Consider the following 15,571-nt stretch of genomic DNA (forward strand, 5'->3'; position numbering starts at 1 on the left):
ACAAAATGCAAGTGAAGAGGGTTCTGAAGCCCTCTCTTATTGACAACACACTCAGACTCCCCTTTCTCTTCTGTTAATAGGTGGGGGGTTATTATGGAAGTACATTTTTAGAAGGGCCTGAATGGAGCAATGGGATGGTCTTGCAAATTTAAGATCAGGAAAACATGGCAGGAAGAGCAAGGGCTGGGGCAGAAGAGGAGGAAACTGGACAGGTCATCTCTGTTGGTTTTGCTGGAAAAGCAAAAAAAGGATGTGGATCACACAGCAGGGCACAGGTTGAAGTGAGGCGAATGTTCAGGTCAGCAAGTAGCTCATGTCCACATCTAGGCAACTCCTGCCAGCACATCTCAACCTCTGTTAATATCACCAAAACAGCCCTTAGACTGCTCATTTCAACAGTGTAAGAAGAAAGAGAAAACTGCCAAGGTGGACACCTGTACACTTATTTGCTCCTTGGGTCCATGTAACAATGATACTCTGTCGAGCAAGCTCCATCTTGCACAAATAAGGTTAAAACACAAATCATCTACAATCACCCTGCAGGGTGGGAAGAAAAACCCAAAGGAAAAAAATGAAGTGAATTGTAGTTTACGTTCATGGAGCTGAACAGAACAGATAGAGGTATGCCAGCTACAGCACCTTCTATGATACACAAACCATGCAGGGCTATGTCACTTTATATATTAGGGGTGAAATCCTGGTTTTATTGTAGCTTTCACAGAAATACATTTTCAGAATTGATTTAAGGATTTTTTTTTTAATTGCAGTTTTTTTACTTTTATTTTTTTATTTATAGACATTAACATTTTGGTGAGCCATGTTGTTTCTATATATGCACCTTGCCAGCATCTGCCTCAGCAAAAGCCTCAAGTCATTTGAAGACAAACTAGGTCTTACCCTCCTGGAGGATGAAAATAAAATAATAAAATAGCAAGCTATCAATGCCTCAGTTCTCATGGTAGATTTTGTTAAGAAAAATGGAGGGAAGAAAGCAGAAGCTAACAAATGGAAGGCATGAATAGGGAAGCCTCTTTTTTTAAAGAAACCAACCAGGATGAGCAGAGAAAGAAGGGAAGGGGAGGGCAGGAAGGCAGTCTCCAACAGCAAACCAAGTCAGATCCTTGGGTGAATGAAGAGCTGTAGCTTGCACCCACTGACTATTACGATATATCAGTACTTTTCCCAAGGCCATAAATTCTCAATTTATATGTGACCCCCTTTTCAGTTTACCTGCTTGCGTGGCCCTGAAGGCCCCAAAGCATGTAGACATTCCTGCCTTTTTTTTGAAAACCCCTTTGTAGCCCACTTTTTTACCCTCTTGCTATCCAGGGAAGGTATCAATCCACAAGCTGTATATAGCTCGTCAGGCCAGTGTTTCTCGGTGGCTTGAAAGAACTGCTGACCATGAGGCTTGATGCTCAGGTTATCTGCAGTGCTGGTCACAGGACAGCCCATGGCCCCACTAATACTACCAGTCAAACCTGGAGGCCTACAAATGGGTCAACCCTTTTTGTCTTCTACTTCAGACTTTGAAAAGAGAACAGCCAACAACGTGGTCTGGTCCTCTGCCATGGGCGTCCACAGGAAAGCCTAGGCATACCTTCTGTAAATTCAGTTAGGAATAAGCGAATACTACTTTCAGTGCAGTATATTTTAGAGATAAATATTTATGCATGTAGTATTTCAACTTGAATAACAGAGGCAGTGGGTGGTGGGGCTTGAACAGGATTTGTTCTACTGTGGTGTGTGAAATGCTCTATTAGATCTGAGTTCTTCTAGTTCCTCCTAAGGGATGCATGATAGTAAAAAAACCCAAAGAACAAAAATGTGCGCAGGCACCAGTGGTACATGTTGTCTTAGCATCTCACACCACAGACAAAGTGTCTGAGGAAAACCTATACAAGTGTATCCTGCAACCTTGACTTATGTTTAGCGGAATAGGTAAGACATGCATTAGTTTCTGAAGCACAAAAGAGCATGTGCTAGCTTTAGACTCACTAACCCACATGAAAAAAAAACAGAAAAAATCTATTGTGTGACACAAAATAGCTTGCTTTCTGTTTGTTTCCCACACAGCTTTAGTGAAACAAATCTTTCAAGTCATCTTGTGGCAGACTGTTTTATGCAATACTCCATTAAATGTTTGTCAGATGAGGGTTGTTTCTACATCTCTTTTTTTCTGATGTCAGTGCACTCCTAGTGTGAAAAGCCTGTTCCAGCTGTCTGCCCCTCTGAGGCTGATAGAGCCAGGCTGCCTCCCCAAGAGGCTATCTGTCCATCAGTCAGTCTCTGGAGAATGTGGAAGATTTTTTGTAGTGAACTTTTTATCTTCCATCTCTCAAACCATCCTGCAGGAGTCCTATTCCCTAATTTCACCCTTGTATGTTGCTTTCAGTTCAGATGGTCTGGGACAAAGCCAAACAGAGGACGCATTTGATACAGGCAGTGTCACAGAGCCAGCAGGGCTCTTCCCTGAAAAAGGTTTCTTTTTATTCAGCAGTCCAGGAGCAGGTCCTAATGGAGCAGTTCGAAGAGACTGCAGGAAAAGATGAACAGCCTCCAAGCTCTGAAATGCAGGGGTCTGCTCTAATCCTGCTCAGACCCCTTCTTATTGAATGCTGCTGCTACTCTGCTGCAGGGTGGAATTTGGGGAGTGGGTTGCCAGTGTTTATCAGAGGTGCAAACAGCCTACCACTAGCTGAGATTTGAGCCAGGTATTGAGGGACCTTTCCCTGCTCAGGTCAGCAACAGCAGAGAGTTACTTCTTTAGAAAGGATGGTAGCATTCAGGTGTGTCTTCTCAATCTAGTCATGACACCTTTAGATACAGCTGTGTGTGTTTAAAGATCTGTGTATAGGTCTGACTTCCATGCAATTCGTTGGTATATTCAGCCCTTATTATGGATGTGAGGTCTGTTTTGGATAGTATTCTCTACCCACCTCCTGAGAGAATAACAGATTTCCCCTTCCAAAGCACTAATTTTGCTCCATATCAGGATTATTCTTTACTGGACAGGCACAGATTTTTTTCCTTCAATATCCTGAAAGCCTTATTTTTTTGTAGTGAGCCTTCCTTCATGAAGTCTGTCACTGCAGCCATGGAAGGCAGCACAACATGAGATGGACCATCTGTAAATGCCCATGGGGAAAAAGAGGAACTCAGCTGCCTCTTTATCCTGAGGAACTGGGCTTTGAAACAAGACAACTGCTCTGACAAACACCAGGTTGCACTTGACAGTTCCCTTGAGGAGGGCTTGGACATTGGCTGGTAGTGCACTTGAGCAGGCTGAAGTCCTTGTTTTGCAGTAAATGCAGAACAGTCATCAGGAGCTACAGGTAGGACTCATAGTGCCATAGGTGACCACATTGCTTAAATAAGTGGAAGAATACTACAAACAAGGTGTCAGGATGAGACTTAGCTTTGGACATCTACACACCAAATAGCACCTGTGAGGAGAAGAATTTCAGATCTCTTCATTAAGACAGGGATTATAACATACCTGACCTTTCCCAGGCATTTCAGTAACTTCTTAAGACAGGCCTGGGTAAAGGTCAAACTGGCACATGATATTGACCTTCCTGAAGGAGAAGCAAGCCCAAGGATGAATGGGGATACGAGCTCCACACTTGTCCTCAGGCTGAACATAGCTCTTCATTTCTGGAAATACTTCTCAAAAAGCCTCAGGGACTTTCCAGTCTACATCTCATCTTAGCTCAGAGGTTTTCTGGGTGCACTAATGAAAGCATTGGCAAACGTTTCACACAAGTACAGTGAGTGCTCTGTCTGCACCAGGAAGGAGAACCACCTCCTTCTTGATTTGGCATGGATTTGTAATCTTGGGTAGCTGGTCTATTTTGGTTTTCCAGGCAAGGTTTCAGTAGATCATATAAGATATTTGGCAGGGTTCTTTTATGCTCACTTATGAGCTGACATAAGCCAGCACGGACCACACGAGGTGAGGGAGAGTAGGGGAAAGCTCTTGATTTCAGGCTTAAAGTCTAGCTGACTCTAAGCTCTCCCATAACACTTCCATTGGCTAAACTAGGCTTTTTACAGATGTGCCATGCCTACCCACTGGCCTTTGAACCTAAGACAGAACATATCTGAATATGTTTTGGTGTGTTAAAAAGAAACCTCTATTATAGGTCTAGTTTTCTTATGGACAAACGTTCCTAGGACAGAGCGGGGGGAAATCCAATTGGAGCCTGTGACATTTCCTAGGACGATTAGCAGCAGTTAGTACCATTGCTATACATTGTGACCCTCTAACTTATTTCAGCATATATTTTATAGTTCAGGCAAAACACCCTACTGATCCAGAACTTGTGGGAGGTAGCCAGTCACCCTGGGTTGCTCATTCGGCAGGCTTTTTTGAATTTTATGCAAAAGCCAGAAGGGAAAATCAAGTTTCTGATTCATAACCCCACTAGACAATAGCCTCAACAGAAGGTAATTTGCAACTGCTCTGCTCCTGAGGGACAGAAATAATGGCCTGAGAACAGTATGTGCTGTGAGGACCATAGTCTTGCGCATAACCAAAGGCATATCTCAAGCACTCACTGGAACAGTGTTCCTTTCAGTTGCTTCAGTGGATACCCAAATTTATGAGATAGTTCCTGCCTTAGGCAGTCTGGAGAGAGGAACCTAAAAAACCTTCAATGTTCTTGTGGACACTTGACCAGAAAGAAAAAAAGAGAGAGAACATAAAAGCATCTGAGAGAAAGCAAGGTGCCTCAACTTTCTTTTTTGGCCCTACAGACTAGTGACTTGTAGAGCACAGCCATGAAAGCTCTTTCACCCTATGTAACCAACTTGATGTGAAGCTGGCCGAGATGCTTGTTCTTTGTGCATCACAGCAACCTTCTTCTGAAAGTCCCACCCAAGAGATTACCTTCTTGCAGGTTTTAAACCAATCTGTGGCCAAGCACGTGTCTACAGCTCCTGCTATTAAAGAAGACTCAATCCTTCAGGCACCTCTGAAAGAGGTGCAGTTTTTCTCTTCAGTCTTCTCTTTTTATGCTCGCTTTCCTTTTATTCAGGTGATGGGAGAGCAATTGGGACATCTCTCAGTTTCAAGAGCACTCTGAAAAAGATGCCAGGGTTATGGGTGTTACCCCATAGCAGGGGTGACAGGCTATCTGCCTTTCACTTTGTGGTTTTAGCTTTAGGTATATAACTATGAGCACAACAAGATCTACAAAAATGGACACCCAGTTTCAGGGGTGTTTCACAGGACTGCTCACCTTCTGCACTGGGACGCTGGGTGCCCCCCAGGACAGCAGGACATGAAAATTTCCTAGCTGAAAACAGAGAACTGTTGGTCCTGGGAGGGAGAGACTCTTTTGGGGGTATAAACCTGACCTTTGCAGAGCTTTGCAAGGTTGCTTTCCTTTCTGAATTACCAAATCTTTGTGGATCACTGTGTGCTTGCATACCGCATCTGGGAGCAAGAGACACTACGCTATTAATAGGTACTTTCACTGTTAACCTAGCCCTATTTTAGCTTATGCTACATTTCTCATTTCTTCATGCTACAAAAGCATAGTCCATATGGGTCCTACTCTACCCCACGAGGCGCAGACTAAGCCCTCATCCGCAGCCTGCTGGGTATCGTTCACATCTTCCGCTTACTTACCTGTGGACAACCTACACCTGGGCTTATAAGGATAGCCTGCTTCTGCAGATGGACAGATACAAAATCCTAACTTGCTGGGCTTGCATCACAAATTCTTCCTGGCTGTAAAGGCTGATTTTTGTGTTTATGTCCTCCAGGCACTTGGCAGAGCCCCTCCTTCACAAGACAAGCAGGCTAACCTCAGCCAACTGAAATAATTTTTTGCTTGCCTACTTTATTCCTCCAGATGGGAGCGTCTGAAGAAGCTGTTAAAAGATTATTGCTGGTCCACCTGGGAGCCCTTTGAGGGTGATGGTGAAGTGCCTGCATGCAGAAACACTGGCACTAGGCTTCCCTGTTCACATGCAAATGTGTGAAATCTCACCACAGTCAAAACTTGCTGTTCTTGCCCCATTCCAGGCCTGACAGATAGCCTGGATGTCCTATCTAGGTAACAGCCTAGGCAAAGAGCTCTATTGCCCATGAGACTATTAGGACAGGATTGCCTGTCTCTCATGGGACAGGAGACGTGTCTTTATACTGTTTCCTGCTCTCACTGTTTTTTTGTAGCTTTTGTAGCCCCATCAAGTAGTGCTACAATTTTTGGATTAGTGCAGACAGGTTGCATTCAAAATACACAGGATTGAGCTATTTTGGGTGCACAGGATGCAGGAGACCCTGTGGCCTCCTTGAAGTGTTTTTAGAAGTGACTAACTCTGAATGGTTGAAGGTCAATCAGTTTGTGCTGAATGAAATGACTAAGGGCATCTGGGCTAATTTGTCACCTTTAGCATATCTAAGACAAAAATTCCAAGTGTCTTGCTGAAGTATGGGCACTCTCCTGAATTGCTAGCTCCATACCTGCCCTTCTGGGGCATGTAATGGGCTGCTAAAGGTCTGGCTATTTTGTGGATTCTTTGCCTTAAGGTCATCTAACAGTTCCCAGCACCTCCAGGGTAAGTTCCTCTCTGAGTGTCAACTCTAATCTCTGAAAGGATACCAGGAAAATCATATTTTCTGGGTGGAACCCCACAGTTCTTGTTTTAAGTGCAGCCCAATATTAAAAGATTGTGTATTGACTAGGCTTTTCTGACAAATCTGACTGGTATCAAGACACATGAACAAGAGCAGAATAGCTTTATAAGAAGATTATTTTGTATTTATAAGCCATAGCAAAAATATATTAAAACCCACTATATGTTATCTAGCCCACCCAAGTGTTGCCAACATCTATAACATGCACTGTGGTGAGGTGTCCACCTTGGCTGTTCCTGCTGGTCTTTGAGAGGTTATGGGGCTATCCAACCCACCACCCTTTGAATTCATTTCCAGGGTCTGAACCTTCATGTGTTTACCAGTTGACCCTCACAGCTTCTACGCTGGCACTCTCTCCATAAGCCAGTCTCCCAGGGAACAAGCCTGGAGAGCTCAGCAAACAGCAGGACACAAAAGCACCAAGCTCTTGCATCACTTCTGAAGGACTCTCTCACTCCTGAGCAGCAATCTGAAGTTATAAATCTCTTTCTCCAGCTTCAGCAGAGACCGTTTAAGAAGAGGTTAACTCCTTGTTTTCATACAATAGGCACCTTGCAGCATTTGGCTGTGTTCAAAGGTGTGAAAATCCTCTTTATCGGGCTGGAGTAGTTCAGCAGAACTAAGTTCACTGGAAACAGGGCATAAGATTGTTTTGTCTTGAAGATGCAACGACAGAAGGAGAGAAAATAAAACAAGGTAATGTTTTCACTTATTGTATAGTTAATACTAACAGTTGCAACATGTACATAGACACAAGTAGAAATTAAACAAAACCAGACCCGTTAATAAAGGGGCAAAATAAATGAAAATGACAAAAAAATTATCATTAGATATTTACAACGTGCCTCCCACAAAATCTGAATAATGGAGGATGGTCTTGAAGTAGGCTTTAAAAAATAAAACAGGAAATGGAAATAACTCCCCCAAAACAATTACAACCCAGTTGGTTCAAATACTTGTTACCTATGGGATTAGGTAGCAATGTAACAGCAAGAAAAGTGGCAATATTAATCCAGTCCAGATACAGGAGCACCTTGTCTCACAGACAATCTTTTTGTTCCTCAAGGAAATGTTCTTGCAATATTCCATGAGTTCCTGGGTACTGCAGTACCTGTATCTCTGCATGGACAGCTATGCAGTCAATAGCAACACAAGCTTTATGAAGGCTGGAGCAATACATGAACGCTGTTTGAGAGGCGATGCTTTGCATACAGTCGGACTAATGAACAGAATCATGGCAAAAGTGGAATCTGCATACAAATATAGAAAGGTGGAAAAAACTTACTTGAACGATAGAAAAAGATTGGAAGGAAGGGAAATTTAGTCTAGCATAACAGGTACATAAGCAAAATGGTAGAAAAAAGTCTGGCAACGTGGAAGACTGTCCCAGACAGGAATTTTTTCATGGGAAATGGACTGAGTAACCTAATTTTTCATGCTTTTTTCCTCCATAACTTCTCTGTGGTTAATAAGAATATGCAGTCTGAAATCTTGTTTAGTAAAACTACATAAGGAGTTACTATAAAGCAAAACAACTGCTTACTTTTATAATTTTCAGTACAAAAATGTTACAGGAAAATATGGATTGGTGGGAAGCAACTAAGCTTTCAGATAGCTATAGCTGCATGCAAGCAACTCCAAAGCAACCTGAATTTTGATTACTAAATTGTTGTAAAGATACTTACTTAACACTTAAAGACAAAAGCAGGGCAGGAAAGTTAGATTTCCAAGTACCTCAAATATTTACCAGTTCCTGCAGCTTGTGTAGCTTTCCAAAATAATATGGTCTACCTACTGTGATTTTTTTATATGTTATTGTTTTAGGTCTAGCATTCATGTGTCTCTCATGATGATAAAGGTGGACCACCCCACCCCCCCGGGTACAGACACAATATGTTAATAAAATTAACTATTAGCTGATCTACTTCTGTTACCTGACTTCCATCTATGCTATCTATTCTGTTTTTTTTCCTTCAAAACCTGTGCAGACAGACAGCAAGATAATCAATATTTTGCAAAGAAACTCTGTAAGTCCCACTTGGCCAACTAGTAATAGTGGCACAGTGTTAAGATCTAAAGCACAGGCTTTGTCAGCTTCAGATATTTATAGAAATACTCATTTCCCAAGGCCATTTTCTACAGTGTACATGCAACATTGTCTAGGTGTTTTTCTTGCACCTATACTTTGAACAGTTTTAAGCAAAACAGCAGCGAAGATGCCAGCCCTAGCTGGTATTTGTTTTTATGAGGACTGTTGCTGTTGTTACCACAGAAGTATTTAGGAAAAGAGGTCCCTCACTGGCAGAAACTTGTATTAGCCAGCTTGTACTCCTTTCTCAGGACGGGTTCAAATTACCTGCTGAAAATTACTCACCGGGTGGTTGTACAGGAGTTTGATGGCCTATGTCCAATCAATCCCAGAGAAAACAAATACTTCCAGCTAGCTTTTTTTAGCTTATTATGAAGCTTCAACATGTTTCAGTGTGGCTGGGATTTGATCCCAAAGGAGTTATAGAACTAGTAAGAAAAAGTTTGGTAAACACTTAACCTAGCATAGGAATTTCCTCTTCAAAAATTTACTTGCTTAATGCCAAAGTGTTGGCAATTAAGTAAAGGTATAATTAAAGCATGAATTTTTCACCTCTTAGAGGAAAATAGTAATGGCACAGTTCTCATTATTCGCCAAAAAGGATCTGTTTTCTCCTGCGACCTTCTCTAAAGATAAGTGGTATTTTGGGTTTGTTTTGTTTGTGCCCTCAAACACAAGACTTGTTTGCATAGACAGCAGGAAAGCAAACACAGTTCTTTCTCAAGGAATTAATGTAGCCACTAAACCAGAATAAACCAATGAAGAGAGTCAGACCTAAATTAAGAACGATGAAGTAAGACAAAGAAATGTAAACACATTTTAGGCATTAACAAGGAAAATATATCAAGCAGTAAGAGTGCCGAGTGGGTGATGTTCTACTACAGGTTAATAATTTTTGTACTGACATGTGGAATAGTGGTAACCGTGACTCAGAAATTGCTTCAGAAACCACCATTTTTTCTCCACTCCAAAATACATTCATATTGCAAACACATCTTCATTGAGCCACTTCAGTTAAAAAAAAAAAAGTCAATAACTGAACATATCGGAGTCAAACTGTAAAATCTTGCCTTACAACCATAAAGTTATCCTGTGAAAAGTTATCCTGTGAAAAGTTATGGACAACACACTCAGCTGCTTCCATGGAAAGCACAGCTTCCTGAACGTCAAGGAAGAGCAGAAGTCCCCTCATTAGGATTATAACAGAAACTGAAGTCTTGCACTTGCATATGCAAACAGCACTTTCTTGTACCTGCAATTAAATGTACTTTTTCCTGAGTTAATTGCTGGCTTGCTGAAGAATATAAACAGGTGAAACTGAACTGCATTTTCACTTGCTTATAGCATGCCTGATCCAGTGACCTGGATCAGTATTTTGTTTGTGACCAAACAGTGATTTACAGTTTTCTAACTTCATCTGCGCAGTTTATCATGGAATTAAAACAATGTCTAATTGTTGATAAAAATCAAGTACTTATACCTGATGCAGGAACAGGCCATAAAAGCTTGCCTAGCTGCAGGTAAATATAAAGAGGACACTTTATTGTTACCCTTTTATAACAGGTTAATCAACAAGTCTCCAAGAACTTTTACAAATATTTGGTTAAATGTGAAAATAGCTATACTCCTGATAATGCATACCATTAATTCCCTTTTACAGAGCAAGAAATGGATGCAGATGGAAACAAGTTCACCAAAGTTATACAGCAAATCTGGAGCTGAACTAGGATTGAAAGTGAAAAAACCCTAACTCTATTATTCAGAAAACAAAAGGCAATTCTTTTCGAATACGATTTAGTTTTATCTCTGGTTATCTCATGCAGGTATTCAGAAAATTTCAGCTGTTCAAAAGGTCTTGTTCCTTTTTTTTTTTACTTCTGTAGCATAGAATTATTACCAAAGAAATGAAAATCAGTGGACTTCCTGGATCTATAAAAAATAAGTTATTTGTTAATATAAGATGTCTTGTGCAACATTCAACGTTTTAAAAGCAAATTGTAGTTAAATGATCAGTTAAGAAGTTCTGGCTCCACTAAATCAATGTTAATTTTGTCCAAGATTACATTTGGATCCAAAACATCACTTTTGGTTTCTAATTGGAAAAAACCCAAAAATCTTAATTTAAGATTTATTGTGCTTTGTTTCTTTTTATTTTCCCAATCAGTATTTTTCTGTATGCACCAGCAAAACTAAATGTATTTGATTCTAATCTCTACCAAAACACAGTTCTGTCACTAAGTGTTTAAAGCCAATTGCATAAGAATTGAGTAATATTCCTTTTGAAAATTCATATTAAATAAAATATTTAAAAATGTAAGTCAAAATGCGTTTGTGTGATTTCTTTTCATAAGAACAGTGAGATCAGTCTGCATCGAAACCCATATTCACTGATGCACTGTGGTTGCTTCAGGCCTGTTTGCTGGCACAAGAGTAACTATAAACCTGGTTTAACTGGCTGAGTAGTTTGGATTTATGGCTGCTTTGTGTTAGAAGTGCAAGACAAAGCTAACAACCAGATCAGTGAAAAAAAAGTCCTGAATATCAGGGACTTTGTACAATATCATACAAAATCGTACAATAAATTAAAGTTGTCATTCGATTTCTGTGCCACAAGAGTAGCATTATTTTAACGTGAATAGCAGGTCAAATTTGTAGGTCAAATTCTATTACGATGTAGGAAAATGCAGCTGTATTTACATGGTGCACCCAGAAAAATCCAACAAAGAGTGGTATTTGAATTTTTATTCTCTCTTGTTTTAGAATAACAGACAAGAAACCCACTGAAACAACATGCACCTAAAGGAAAGTTAGGGTCTCTTATTATTCCTGACAGTTTCTTCCCTCTGAGAGAGACCAAAGAATTTCATAACTCTGAGACTGTCTTTGTCTCTATACTAGAAAGCTAACCTGGGAGGAAAAAGAAGAGACCCAAGAAGAGCTAGGACAATTTTCTGTTTTTTTCACCTGTGCAGGGCTTGAAACTCCTAAAAAAGTTTCTGAAAGGCTGGGAAAGAAGTGAGAAAGTTTACAGGGACACACCTTTCTAATCTGCAGGCACATGAGACCCTCTCCTAGTTCCCAGATAACAGGGTAATTGGTTTAAGGAGTTGTGTTTTTTCAGCATATTTAGTTAATACCCTAACAAAGGACTACCTCCTGTTTCACAGGCATTCAACAGTTAGAAAAAAAGATGATTTTTGAAATTACCCGCCCATTTATTTTGATTTTCCACTATACCTGCAGCAGGTAAATTTATGTGTGTTTATTCTTGGTAATACCAGCAGATGCAAATGTACTTCCAAAGTCAACATACATTTGGTTTAAGCTTAGTTATTAAATGACTAATTAAGTTTCCAGGTTTGATGTAGTTTTATGGGTGAGTGCATAACTGTAGCGTCTGTCATAAAGTGTCAACCACAGAGCTTTCGTGGTAGTGATGAAAAAAAATGCATAGAGGACTCCACCGCAGTAAGGCATAACGAGATACCTGATACTTAAAGCTGGGTTATGAAAACGAAGGAGGTGGTGAGTTGGGTGAGCCAGTTCCTCATCTGAATGTTGTTTTTTTGTGGTTTGTTTTTTTTTTTTTCTTCTTCCCAATTGTGGGCGTTAGCACCGAATTTCCTTGGAGATACCTCTAATTCTAGTTCTATCAGTGTGGTAAAAGGAAGTCTCATGCTGTAGTCCCAAAGTGGCAAGGGCAAACTCATCCTGACGTGCTTTGAGTAAGTACTCTGCAGTTTGGCTTTGGAGAGACCTTACCTCCCACTCCCCTGGGTTTTTGATTAGACACTAGAAACAGGCAAAAATTCAGAAGTACAAAAGATGGTGGAGTAAATGACATGATGGGTGTTAAGAGAGTAAGAGATGAACTGGGAAGAGAAAGTGCCACAGAAACAAAGCGAATTAGGATTAATGGGTGGGTAGAGCTACCTCAGAGAATAACAGAGGTGTCATAGGAAGCCAAAGGTATCATGTGGTAGGATGTACAATGGTAGGTGATGCCAGACACTTAAAAAGATCAGTTTATTTTACACGCTGAAATTCAGATGCTTAGCACCAGTCTATAGAAACGTTAGCTGTTAAAATGAAAACAAAGAAAACACCCAAACATCCTTCCCCTGCCCCCCACGCACATAAATAGGGAGGAGGAAGTGGTTCACTGAACATTTAACTACTAGTATTTAAGTGAGAGAAAAGTGTTTGGAGTAAGCGCTGAGCTGAGCAGCGTTAGGCTGGGTCCCGGTGAAGCTCTCAGACACCTGGAATTCTGGGCGGTGAACTCAGGGCTCCTCAGCAAGAGAAAGTCCCTCTCCAGCCGAGGACTCGCTTGCCCCTCGCAGAGCACGCAGGCACGCTGAAAAACCAAACCCTGCCCTCATCTCTCCTTTAAAGGTTGCTTATAATCCATTAATAAAATGAACACTCAGCATCCTGCTCTGCAAAAGCCAGCTTGCATAATTAAAACACAATAATACACACATACAACTATTTTGGAAGAGATTACAGGGCCGCGAGCTTGGTCCTCGACTAGAAAAGACGAGCTGAACAGCCCTGACAGCTTCTGCTGCCAAGAGGAGGCAGTGTCCCCCTCCCCACCTCCGCCGCCTCCCCTGCTCCAGCTCTCCTGTTCCTTTGACCTTTGTTAGCAAGCTGAGTTAACCTTGGGGAATATTAACCCAGTTTAAAAAAAAAAAAAAAAGCTTTCACCACGTTAAAGATCTGAAAGGCCAACCCTTTACTGAGCTAGACACCAGCCTATAGGAAGGGAGGGAAGAACTGGGGGGGAAAGGTGGGAATGTACTGTTCACTGACCAGCTCGGCCCTCTCCGAGAAGAAAACGTGTTAATAGGGGTAATCAACGAGCTGCTGGCTTATGCCCAGATCTTCAAGTCTGTAACTAAGCAAAGCGCCACTCGTTTTAATGGAGCTGCACTGAATTCCCCCCCCCCCCGGCAGGTCTGGTGTTGTTTTGTAGCGGTTGTTACGTGGGTCCTTCCTTGTAAAGAGTTTAAAACTTCTGGGGCAGAGGAGCACACCACTCCTCAGCACAGCGTATTTGTTACCTGTTACCGTGTCCCTCTGCCCAATTTTATAACACCTGAATTGATGTAATACCTTAGAATTGGCTACACATAGACAACATCAACTTACAGAGGAACCAGCCTATTTATTTTACGTCTCCCTTTCTCCTTATCTGTAGCCATTGTGCAAGACGTTTGGACAAATCCTAAGTGAGATCCAGGATATTCTTAAACTCAAAAGAAATACCTTTTTGAAACATAAATTGTTAGGTATCCTAATAACTAAGTGAGCTTTGTCTTGAGAGAGGATCTAGACATCATCAGTACAGGAGTACATAACCTCCAAATGACCTTCAAAGAAAAAAAGACGTGGATTTCCGAAGTAGGGAAAATGTTCAAGTTCTCCTGTAGAGTAGAAGAGATCTTGAGGGATCTCTCCTTGATGAGCATGTGGTCATCTCTCCGTGGCCATGATGCCAAGTGACAATTTGCAGGGCCATTTCCCTCTGTCTTGGTAAGGAAACTTAACGGCGAAACCTTATGACTAGATACTCTGCTTCAAACCTAAAATATCTCTAAGCTCTGAAGGCCACTGACAGATTTACTGTAGATTGAAGACAAGGATATGGCACACAGGCACACATGTTAAAGAACCACAGAAGGTGACAATGCAGTGCATTTTGGTTGTGACTTGAGATGATTTTACATTTTACTTCAGGTGAAATTTGAGGTCCAATTCCTGCAACTGAATCCATACTGGAAAATTACTGAATCTCACCGATTCCTTTTGGGAGAGCATGAGCAGAAATAGCCCTACGAAAAGGCTCAGCTGAAAAGCCTAAGCTAAAATTTAAATATGTTTTAGCCAATACTCCTTATGCCTTTGTACTACAGGGTCTGAAGATACATAGCTCTCTCTTCGAATAAAGACATAGAGCTGGAAAAATACTGAAGGTATGATCTTGGCTTCTTGGTGCACTTGATGTAATTCCTTGATAAGCATTTGAAAATATAAACAAACCCCAAACACTTATGATGCCAAACTTGTGTACTTTGCCTTATCTGTAGAGATGTTAAGCATAGCATGCAGCAATATTGTAGCTAATTTGGAGCTGTTATTAAAAGTGAGTAGAACTTCTTCAAACACCTATGCACTTTTCCAGTCACACTCTGAGGTTTTGGGATATAAGTGGATTTTTTTTTTTGCAGTGGAGCTCAGCTTTGGCAGAGAAAAACCTCACTCATTGGTAGATCTGCTTTACGGAAGAGTTACCACAAGTCTCTAGAGCGTTGTAAGTAACATGACCGTTGAGATCGCAATGATTTTTCAGAGTGCCCCTTTATTAAGTGGTCCTAAAAGGCCAAAGGAAAAGGAAGTTAATTTCCCTGGGCTGGGTATTTTATGAGCAATCTTCATGAGCTCCTGACCTGCCCCGTTCACGGAAGCGTTGTGGCTTCTTATTTGCATACAACACCCTGAAACGCAGACGACTAAAGACCGATGCCTAAGTCCGAAACGGGCCCGGGCCCCTCACCACGGAACGCTTAGGCTACAACAGCAAACCCCCCAAAACCCGGCAGAGGTCCGCCCGGGGGAGCCGCCTGCACCTCCGTCCCCGGGGACCGGGGGGGCTCCCACCGGGAGGCACCGCCGCCTCCTCCTCGCCCCCGGGCTCCCTTTGCTTCCCTCCGGCTTGTTTGTTTTGCAAATGTCCCTGGGAGGAGGAGGAGGGCTGGGGGAAGGGGCAGAGGGGAGCCGCTGCCTGACGGGGGGCCGCTGCCGGCCCCCACCGGGCAGGAGGGGTTGCA

This window comes from Haliaeetus albicilla, chromosome 6 (genome assembly GCF_947461875.1).
Source record: "Haliaeetus albicilla chromosome 6, bHalAlb1.1, whole genome shotgun sequence".
Lineage (NCBI taxonomy): Eukaryota > Metazoa > Chordata > Aves > Accipitriformes > Accipitridae > Haliaeetus > Haliaeetus albicilla.